Raw genomic sequence first — 11,747 nt, 5'->3', positions numbered from 1 at the left:
GGAGAAAACTCTCCTGAGTTTTTCTGATACACCGGCTACATAGGGGATGACAATGTTGTTGCGTCTGTCCTTCTTATCCTCCCTCGGGTGAGGGAGGGGGCTGACACCAGCGAAGGAGTCACCACCTCCACAGGACAAGACTCAGCTGTCCATCTGCATCTTAAGGATAAAGGACACTCTTTCGAGGATGCCAATGTTCACATTTTGGACAGAGAGGACAGATGGTTTGAAAGAAGCCATCTATGTCCACTGTGAGCGACCATCTTTGAACAGAGGCGGTGGTTTACGACACCAACTCTCTGCCATCTATAATCCAGTTTTGAGTTCCCTCCCCAGACGCCTTAACGCCCACTCACATCCTGGGCCATCTGACCTCAGGAATTCGCATGATAAGGTGGGGCCAGGTTTCACAATGAACTCACCCGAAACCCTGGCTGATTGGGAGCCACACCCAGTTTCACACCTTGGCTCAGGCGATTAGTGGATCATCAGGGGGTCCTTTTGTCCCTCTGTGGGGGGATACTCCCACTAGGTTTATATCTTGGACTCTCCACCATTTGACCTTAGAACTGAAGAAGCTTCTCGGATGAGAGGTGAAACGTCTTCAAGCAACTTAAATATGGAATCAGAACGATGCCACCTTGAAACGAAACCGAAAAAAATATTGAAACCGAAAAAAAAATATTGTAACTGAAATAAATGTACTGAAAAATCTTGTATTGAAACCGAAAAAAAATTGATAGTGAAAAACAATTAATTGAAACTGTAATTTTTTTGTTTTCGCTTATAATTTTTTTTTTTCAGTTTCAATCCATTTTTTTCCGGTTTCAAACCATTTTTCAGTTTCAATCTGCTGACACTGTTTTGGCGTCCAGGGGCGCGCTGGGGGGGATTCCGGCCCGCATGTATTTGCATACATTATAGAGGCCACTAGCGCTGACCAAGCTGCCATCTTTCTCTCTTCCCGTCTTTCAATGGCTGCTTCAATTTCAGCTTGACCCTCCAAACCGCAAGTAAGTAATCATTTTTTGTCATCTTTCCTTGCTGTCCCACTGGGCTGGACATTAGTTTAGTTTTTTTAGCTACATCTGGTGAAGTTGTGGTAAAATGCTGGTATTAGCCTATTCGTCGTAGCAAGCTAGCCTGAAGCTAATATTTGCTAAATTTAGGGACACCCGTGTCTCTTTAGAAGTTGGAGGCCGTTGTTTTAGGAACGGCACAAGATCTCATCAACAGGCAGTGTTGGGCAGTAACGTAATACATGCACCGGCGTTACGTATTTAAAATACAAAATATGAGTAAATGTATCCGTTACAGTTACTGTTCAATAGGTGATATTGAGAATACAGTTAGTTTGTTGAAATAAATGGATTACATGGCGGTATTTTCCTGTTTCATATGTTAGGCAATGGTCTCTCAATTTTTGGTAATTCCATGCTGGTGGAAACCCAAACAAAACACGCAATAAGAGCCTCTAAAAATTATTATACAAAAATGATTTAATATGAAGGCAATAGCAGAGTGTTACAGGCATCGCCCTAAACAATGTAGCCTCATGGGCAGTGTAGTCCGTGCTGCAGGGAGAATGGACTGCCATACCCGTTATGTGTCTGTGAGCAAGCGAGGGAGGGAGAGAAAGGAAAAGTACGAGCTGTCACGGGGCAGAAACGGGAGCTGGAAGCATGTAAATATAATAATAACCACTGCAGCCAAAAGGAGTGCCTGACAAGCCCATCTGTAAGTAAGCTATTAAGTCTCGACTGTACACTGTGTTCGTGTTTTCCTCTGAAACAATAAGTCCCGTTGGAGCAGCCTTTCAACGCCTCTCTCTGTCTCTGGCAAGCAGAGTTGACCCAGACAACAAAGTAAAGCTAGTTTTCAGCTACGAGCCCGACACGAACCCGACGTATTAGCCAGAGGTCCCTTTACTACGGTTCGGAGCCGCGGACCTGTTTTATATACGCGTGGGATAGTTTTCTATACGAGATCACAGCAAAAAGTGCAGCCTTACCTAATGTCCACCTACTGTTACTCATTTATATTAAGATTTTAACATCTAGTTGGTATTGGTATGGCGAGTAGCCTTCAGTAATAGTAATAAATCACACAGCAATAGCACATTCATGTAGTTGTAAAGTATTCAGAATACATTACTTCTATAATCTTTGGTGGAATACATTTTAAAATTAACCTTCCCAACACTGTCAACAGGTTAGCACCTCATACCACAGTGCAGCAAAGCAGTCTCATGAGTGCTGGGAAGGACAAGCCCAGAGCCCAAAACAGACAGTGCAGGAGATGACAAGGTTAGTAATTGTATGGTGAAAATTATACTTTGTTATCTTGATTGGCAAAAGAAAAGTAAATACAAAATCTGCTTCTCACATTTAGGGCATTTCCAAGATTTTTTTTTTTCTCAAAACTTCAATTTCTTTCATTACAGCTGTCCTGTGCCAGATGTTCTGTTGACCCACAGTGCATCATTTCATAAACACCAGGAAGACTGAAACTCATCACCGGGATCAAGCAGGGCTCGTGATCTTCACCAGCAGCTCCCTCACAAGAAGGATAAACCCAGCATTTCATGAACACTGATGGAGACCTTTGCTTTGTGTAATGTTAGAAGTACTCAGATAATCCTCAGAGGAATATCTTTAAGTCCTGTAGAAAGTTAAATATGTTGTGCTCTCTGGTTACTCTGGTATGAATGACTCTGAATTACTTTATGATAAATAACACACTATTGTCAAAAAACAGTGAAAGAATTCCAGATCACAAGTTTTTAGTTCAAATACAAGTAACAACCTTTGACTTTAATCAGGTTTTATTTAATTGTGTCAGAGAAAACATCATGTGCTCTTCATGTAGCTGAGTACATTCAGTGTTTAAAACAGAAGTTGTGCAGGTCTGAGATCAGCAGTTTTCTGAAACACCAAACTGAGGTACTGTTAATGCTGATGTATAGTGACACAGGTGATTAATCCTTTTGACTTTTTGTCTTTAAATTTATCAATAAAACAGCTGCAGCTTTCACTGACAGCACATGTGGTACTTTAACCTTTGTACTGTTTTCTTCAGTTAATTTTGGAGTTACTACAAAGATTGAAGATATAGGATGATCTGTCTGCTGTCACTGGGTGGTGCTGAGGTCTGAATCTGAGGACGGCTCCTGTAATCACAAACAGAACCATCACAAACTGAAATATAAAGTTTATCTCAAATCTGAAATAGAGCTGATCCTTCTCTGTCCTCACACACTCGGGATCTGAAGTTGTTCAGTCCTACAGTTCTGCCAACAGCTGTTTATTTTTTAGTTGTTTTAAAGGCCTTATATACTAACACATTTTCTAATATCATGTTTACCTTTGAGTTGTTGATGCTTTAGGTCCTTAGCTAGCTAGGTAGCTAGCCAAGGACCTAAATTACGGATTAGTTTACAAACACATTTAACTTACCAAAAATAATGCGGTGGGGCCTCAGGTCCTCCTGTCCGGTAGTCCAATTTACTGAGGAACACCTCAGGCTGTCACTTTGAAATAGTCGGTAATGTAAACGCTGGACCTCTCAGCATCTGCCATTCCCGAACAGACACGTGCGAGTTTGTCCGTGACTGCAGCCGCGTCGTCAATGTTTTCTCCAGTCATTGGTCAGCATTATAATATATGCAAATACATGCGGGTCGGAATCCCCGCCCCCGGACGCCAAAACAGTGCCAGCAGAGTGAAACTGAAAAATGGTTTGAAACCGGGAAAAAATGGATTGAAACTGAAAAACTGGATTGAAACTGAAAAAAAAAAATTATAAGCGAAAACAAAAAAATTACAGTTTCAATTAATTGTTTTTCACTATCAATTTTTTTTCGGTTTCAATACAAGATTTTTCAGTACATTTATTTCAGTTACAATATTTTTTTTTCGGTTTCAATATTTTTTTCGGTTTCGTTTCAAGGTGGCATCGTTCTGATTCCATATTTAAGTTGCTTGAAGACGTTTCACCTCTCATCCGAGAAGCTTCTTCAGTTCTAAGGTCAAATGGTGGAGAGTCCAAGATATAAACCTAGTGGGAGTATCCCCCCACAGAGGGACAAAAGGACCCCCTGATGATCCACTAATCGCCTGAGCCAAGGTGTGAAACTGGGTGTGGGTCCCAATCAGCCAGGGTTTCGGGTGAGTTCATTGTGAAACCTGGCCCCACCTTATCATGCGAATTCCTGAGGTCAGATGGCCCAGGATGTGAGTGGGCGTTAAGGCGTCTGGGGAGGGAACTCAAAACTGGATTATAGATGGCAGAGAGTTGGTGTCGTAAACCACCGCCTCTGTTCAAAGATGGTCGCTCACAGTGGACATAGATGGCTTCTTTCACTCCTCTTTCAAACCATCTGTCCTCTCTGTCCAAAATGTGAACATTGGCATCCTCGAAAGAGTGTCCTTTATCCTTAAGATGCAGATGGACAGCTGAGTCTTGTCCTGTGGAGGTGGTGACTCCTTCGCTGGTGTCAGCCCCCTCCCTCACCCGAGGGAGGATAAGAAGGACAGACGCAACAACATTGTCATCCCCTATGTAGCCGGTGTATCAGAAAAACTCAGGAGAGTTTTCTCCAAGCATGACATCCCGGTGCATTTCAGACCCAGCAACACGCTCAGACAAAAACTGGTTCACCCGAAAGACAAAACTCCAAAACACAGACTTAACAATGTGGTGTATGCTGTACAGTGCAGCGAGGAATGCTCAGACCTCTACATTGGAGAGACCAAACAGCCACTTCACAAGCGCATGGCACAACACACTATCTTTTTATTTTTTTGTTTTTGTCTACATTATATTAAATGTTTCATTATCGGAAACATTTTAAGAGATACTTGTTATTCTTAACATCGTAACAGATACTCTGACCTGTAACTATCGTAAAATGCTTTGACCGGAAGTAGACACCTTTCGCGCAAGTCTTACACATCATGCGTGGACCCTCATTTATAAACTTTGCAAGCTCCTTTGACTACGATGACCTGGATGACTGAGTACCTTCACAGACATGAATTAGCGTCATTACAAACATGTGTTAAATTTGATTTAGTGATAATCGAGTGTGTTTATGCTTGTCTGTGTGGAGAGGGTTGTTGGAATAGTGATGATGCTGTCCGCTATCACTGTCAGTTGCCAGTAAACACTTCATCTGGCTGCTGAATCTTCATGTGACATATTACAAAGTCTGTATTATTAACTCTGTCATTAGGCACCATTCTTCTTATTTTACGGCGCTGTTGTTCAATCGGGGGACGCTCTCTGTTGAGGAGAAAAGCAAAAATTTGTTGCGGATACGGATTATCCATTGTTTAAATGTCCTGGTAGTCGAAAAGGAGGCAGAGCTGTTGAGAAATGCTAAGAGCTAACTGGGCGCTAACCGTGTCATTCAAATATATTGAATGTTGCAATGTTGGCAAAGAGAGGAAGTGACGTAAGATTTGCGCATGCGGGGTACCGATTGGGTTTCCGGTACGGATCGGGTAGTGACAGTCACTACCCGCATGCGCAAATCTTACGTCACTTCCTCTCTTTGCCAACATTTTTTTTAAAGAACTTTATTTACAAACAACAGTATAACATACAAAGCAGCATCATTAATGTCATTAAGGTCTCAAATTCTTTAAGGATATAATTTCTTTTAACCAGATTAGGGCAAATTTCACTTATCAAAATATTCCTGATCACCTTGTTTGTAAACCTGCTGTCACCAAATTCAACTCCAGGTATGCAGAGCTGCCTCAGGCCAGGAGAAATTTTAGAGTGCACAATATCTTCTTTTATCATTGATCTCAAAGGGACTGGGATGGCTTTTATTAGGGATTTATATCTCTTAGCAGTACATCTTACATCAAATTTCTCACAAAACGTCTCATGTTTTAATAAGACATTCTCATCCATAAAATGAGCTACAGCCCAAATCCCTTTAGATCGCCATTCATCCATGTACACAGATTTCCGACACGAACGGATATACCTGTTGTTCCATATAGGGGTATTGTGAGGAGTAAAGTTATGTTTATAGATTAATTTCCAGTAGAGAAGGACCTGCTGATGGAAAGCTGAGAGTTTAACAGGTAACGAACTGCAATCCAAGTCACAATGTAACAAAAAGTCTATTCCACCCATTTTGCCAAAAATCACATTGGGAATAATGTTCCAAAAGGAATTTTTGCTCCTAATGAAAGATCTTAACCATTTCAATTTTAGTACACCATTCATAACATCAAAGTCAATGGCATTAGCCCCACCCTCTTCATAATTCTTAATCATATAATTTTTCTTTATATAATGACATTTGTTCCTCCATATGAACCTAAAATTAAGATTATTTATAGATTTAATTCCTTTTGGAGATATGGGCAGAGAAAAGGCTGGATAGATTAGGCTGGACAGACTGTACATTTTGGTTAGCAAGATTCTCCCAAACAGAGTTATGTCCCTTTGCAGTCACCTGTTTAAAATTGACTTACACTTTTCTATATTGGCACAGATATTCTTATTTTCTGTTGATGTCTTATCCTTGCAAATTACAATGCCCAGATACTTCACCTCTTTTTTTTATCTGTATATTATTTATTGCTTGCAGGGGACACTCATGCAGAGCTAGAATTTCGCATTTATTAATATTCAGCTGTAGGCCAGAAGCTTTGGAGAAGTGGTTGATCGCCTGTAAGGCTAAAGGAATCTGGTCCTCATTTTTAAAAACAGGGTGGTATCATCTGCGAGCTGACTGATTATTATCTGTTCACCCATCACAGTTAACCCCTCAATGTGACTGTTTTTAATCAAAATAGACAACAGCTCAGCAACCATGATGAACAGAAGTGGTGAGCTGCTACATCCCTGCCTTATCCCTCTATTAACCTCAAACCTTGAACATGTACCATGTTCTAGCATGTTCTAAGAGCTGTTAATGTCATTATATAGCATCTCTATAACATTGATAAATTCCTCTCCAAAACCAAAAGACTGCAGAGTTTTTAATATGAACGTATGTTCAACTGAGTCAAATGCTTTGTAAAAATCCAAGAACAGGATGCATCCCCTCTCTTGGATTATTTCACTGTACTCAAGGAGGTCCAAAACCAGCCTAATATTGTTATGAATTAGTCTTCCTTTCAAAAAACCTGATTGTGTTTCACTGATAATGTTTGAGATGCCTTTTTTTAGCCTCTCAGCTACAGCTCCAGACAGGATCTTATAGTCAGTGTTTAGTAAGGTGATGGGTCTTAAATTGTCTAAAATTCTTTTATTCTTACCCGATTTAGGGATCAGGGTTATCAACCCTTGTTTCATGCTTGGCATCAGTTTTTTTTTTCTCTATCGATTCCTTTAATGCAGGGGTGTCAAACTCAAATACACAGTGGGCCAAAATTCAAAACTGGAACAAAGTTGCGGGCTAACGTTAATATTTATTGAAAAAAAAATCTTCCTTTTGCTGAAAAACTGAATATGGAACAAGCAAAGCTTAATACTAAACAATATATATATTAGCTGTATAATACCAGTAGGCCAGCTCTAATAGTAATTTGGTATGGCTTCGCGGGCCAGAGTTTGACACCTATGCTTTAATGCATCAAACAATAAAGTTCTTAGGTCCTTCCAGCAGAATTGATAAAAACTAGTAGTGAGTCCATCTGTCCCTGGGGACTTGTTTAATGCCATTTTCATGACCACCAAATCCAGTTCCTCAATTTTAAGCTCTGAATCACACAGATCTTTGAAAGGCTTGTCAATACATGGGATGAGATTATGAATCTTATTAAAGAAACTATCAGAATCAGCTGCTGAATATCCTGAGGAGTACAATTTGGAATAAAAAGTGAAGACTTCCTTTTCAATCTCTCTGAAATCTTTACATTCAGTCCCATTTATCAACAAGCTTGTGATTAAATTTCTCTGCTGTCTACACTTTTCCAGCTTACTAAAATATGATGAGTTCTTTTCACCTGCCTCAATCCATTTGGCTCTCGATCTTATGAAGGCACCCTGGGCTTTCTCTAGGTAAAGATCGTCTAATTTAGTTTGTAACTCCATCAATTTATTCTTCTCTTGCACGTTTAGTTTTTCTTTACTACAGCACTGAGTTATTTCACGAAGTAAATTACTTTCATATTCCCGTTTTTCCCTGTTCAGTTCTTTGCAGAATTTTATAGTGAATTCTCTGATTTTGAATTTAACAAATTCCCATTTCTGTATATTACCCACTACTGAGTCATTATTTTTTATATCTGTAATTATATGTCTAATTTTATCATAATACTTGTCCTTATTTAAAAGGCTGGCATTAAATTTCCAATATTTCCTGCTACTACGTTTCATCCTTGTTGGTTCTAAGACAAGATCAATGAAACAGTGATCAGATAGGGGTGCTTTGGCGATTTTAGATTGTGAAGTACACCTCAAAATGTCATCGCTCACTAACCAATAATCAATTCTTGACCTGCTTTCTCCATTAGGTTTAAACCATGAATAATTCTTAACTCCAGGATTCAAACTTCTCCAAATGTCTGTAAAATTATTATCACTAGAAAAGTTCTCAATGATGTTATTCTGTTGCCTCCTTCCTAAGCGAGGAGGCCATCTGTCCATCCACTCGTCTGGTGTCATGTTCCAGTCTCCTCCTACTAGGATGTAATCTGTGGGGTACATAACTTTAAACTCTGAAATAACATTTGTTAGATTTTCCAATAGACTTTTATTTTGATCCTCATTATCATTATTATGTCCATAAAGATTTGTGACAATTAGAAATATACCTTCGCTCTTCAAAACTGCAGTTAACCAATGACCCTCTCTATCAGCTTTATATGTTATAATCTCCCCTGGGAACTTATTAAAACAAATTGCCACACCTCCAGATCTGTTAGATCCATGACTGAAAAGAATCGTGTCTCCCCACTGATTAGCCCAAAAGGTAACATCGGCATCCACAGAGTGAGTTTCTTGTAAAAACAGACAGTGACATTTTTGCCCCTTGCAAAATAAAAAAGTGCCTTTCTCTTAACAATTTCCTTCAAACCCCGAATGTTTCTCTTTCGACATTCAATATATTTGAATTATACGGTTAGCGCCAAGTTAGCTCCTAGCATTTCTCAGCAACTCTGCCTCCTTTTCGACTACCGGGACATTTAAACAATGGATAATCCATTTACAAACAAATTCATGCTTTTCTCTTTGAGTAAGAAAACAAAAGAAATAGGAGAAGACTAACAGAAAAACAAAAAACAATATAAATATGTGTGAAGGCCATTCTTATGACATTTAACAATATCCTTTCCGTGAACACTTTAACATACATGCGGCTTACTTGGTACACCAAACGAAACATATTCATTAAAAGGATAGAAACTGGGTCCCATTTTCACATATCAAAGCAGCATCTTTACATGAATCCTTCAGTAATTAGATGACAAAAAAGACTTTAATTCAATCTTCAATGCATTAAGGGAAGGTCTTTTGTTTTGCCATTTACACTTATGAATGTGGTATTTGCCCATAATTATTACCATATTGTGGAGCATGGCAAGTTCCTTAGACGGATCGCCATTATTGTATAAAACCTGTGTTAGAGTCAGTGGGGTCATCCCATCTATTCTTACACTCAACCAGTCTACCAAATCCTGCCAGAAGTCAGTCGTTACTGAGCAGGAAAAAAACAAATCAATACTTTCTTCATTTTGCAAACAAAATCCACATGGCTCCACCTCAAACCTAAACCTTTTTTTAAGCATTTCAGCTGCTGGGTAATATCCATTAATTATTTTAAATTGCATCTCTTTGACTTTGGGGGGGGGGGGGGGGGGGGGGGGTAGGCCATTTTAAAAAGTGTGTATATTTGTTCGTTATTTTAACGTTACTCCCTTTTAATTTTGTGTTACTGTTAAAATCGTGAAATAATTCATTTTTAAATATATTGTTTATGATTTTATTATTACACTTTTTATTAGTTAAAGGAATCTGATTTAGCTGTAAAGAAGGTAAACTAATTTGTCCCTTAGAGTAATATAAATAGCCTTGTATCAAACTTAACAGAGGTAAGGGGATCGCCTTACAGACCTTGTTATATTCTCTAAGGGAACACTGAATGTTAAACTTTGCAGTGAAAACACCCAGTGGGAGAAACTGCCCCTTTTCATCAAGTAAATCTGTTATAAAGATGATGTTTTTTTTCCATACCACTCTTTAATGAACAATGACTTCCTATTAATTGTAATGGTCCTGTTAATCCACAAGGTGGCGCAATGTGGCGTGAAGTTATGGGCAAAAACCATCTTCCAATAAGACAAGACCTGCTTATGATATTCTGACAGTTTCACAGGCAACTTCAATATATCAAAATCACATTTCAGGAGAAAATCCAACCCTCCCACCTTTTTGAAAATATTTTTAGGGATATGGAACCATATGGAGTCAGGTTTCAAGAGGAAGGCTTTTATCCAGTTAATTTTAAATACTCCAACCATTGATTGAAAATCAATTGTCTTTAAAGTATTAATTTATCCTTTAAAAATATTACTATGATGCTAACTGACTCATTTTCAGTTCAGTACCAAAATTTTTTATTCCTTCGATGTCTGAATGGTTCACAGTGAGGTAGGCCATTAATTGAGTGCAAAGAATAAATAATTTTGGAGAAATTGGGCAACCCTGTCGAATTCCACGGAATACGTCTATCCTAGGTGTTATGCCTGGATTGAGCGAAACATAACTGTAAATCTGCTTGTAGAACAGTTTGATCACTTTGCAAAATTTGTTTCCAAATCCAAAAAGTTCTAAAGATCTAAATAGAAAATTATGGTCTATTGAATCAAAAGCTTTAAAAAAGTCAATAAATAATATTAAACTTTCTGAATTGATAAAGGATCGGTAGTCAATCATATCTAATATTAAACTTATGTTATTATGACACTCATCGATTAATTTGGTTAAGACGCCCTTAATCCTATTTGCATATGCTAAGGCTAATAATTTGTAATCATTACATAAAAGTGTTATGGGTCTCCAATTGTCTAGCACTTGTAAATTTTTGTTTGGTTTGGGCAATAAGGTTATTAATCCTGTTTTCATTGTTGGGGATAGTTCTTCATTTTTTAAACAATCCAAAAAGGCATTAAATAACAAATCTTTAATGTCTTGCCAAAAGGTTTTATAGAATTCAATCGTTAGGCCGTCAATTTCAGGCGATTTTCCATTTTTCATTTGTTTTAGAGCTGTTTCTAATTCAGATATATTCAAATCTTCTTCTAACCATATTTTATCTTCCTCTTCCAATTTTTTTTACCTGGTCTTTAATCATATCAAAAAAAGATGTCTGCATTCTCTTTTTCGGTTCTTGGTTTATACAGATTACTATAGAATATGTTAATTTCCTCACTAATTTAGTTTGGTTCCTCTATCATAGTGCCATCCTCACTCAATTTAGTTATTTTTTTCTTTGTTTGTCTGCGCTTCTCGAGACTATAGAAATAAGATGATTTTTTTTCCCCATGTTCAATCCACTTGGCTTTAGACCTTACATGTGCTCCTTTAGCCTTAATCAAGTACACCTCATCTAGTTGACTTTGTAAAGATTGTAAGCATTCTGACTCTTCTGCAGTCATACAAGGCTTACCACATAATAAATGTATTTGTTCGATTAGATTTTTCTGTTCACATATGCGTGTGGCAGACACTTTCTTTCCCGTTTCTATAGCTAGTTGTTTGACACTATATTTAAACCA

At 38.3% G+C, this 11,747-nt stretch overlaps 1 long non-coding RNA gene across 1 annotated transcript; it reads right to left on the bottom strand.

Annotated features, from left to right (window-relative positions):
* Positions 1-2,779: 2,779 nt before the first annotated feature.
* On the bottom strand, positions 2,780-3,407 carry LOC120717948. The gene is made up of 2 exons (XR_005692307.1): positions 3,364-3,407; positions 2,780-3,169 (listed from the first exon to the last, which is right to left on the bottom strand). It is a non-coding gene; the product is annotated as an uncharacterized LOC120717948 (long non-coding RNA).
* Between the last annotated feature and the right edge of the window lie 8,340 nt (positions 3,408-11,747).

This window comes from Simochromis diagramma, unplaced genomic scaffold (assembly GCF_900408965.1).
Source record: "Simochromis diagramma unplaced genomic scaffold, fSimDia1.1 OVJJ01000510.1, whole genome shotgun sequence".
Lineage (NCBI taxonomy): Eukaryota > Metazoa > Chordata > Actinopteri > Cichliformes > Cichlidae > Simochromis > Simochromis diagramma.
The sequence above is the reverse complement of the archived record's forward strand: the minus strand, read 5'-3'. Positions and strand labels throughout refer to the sequence as shown.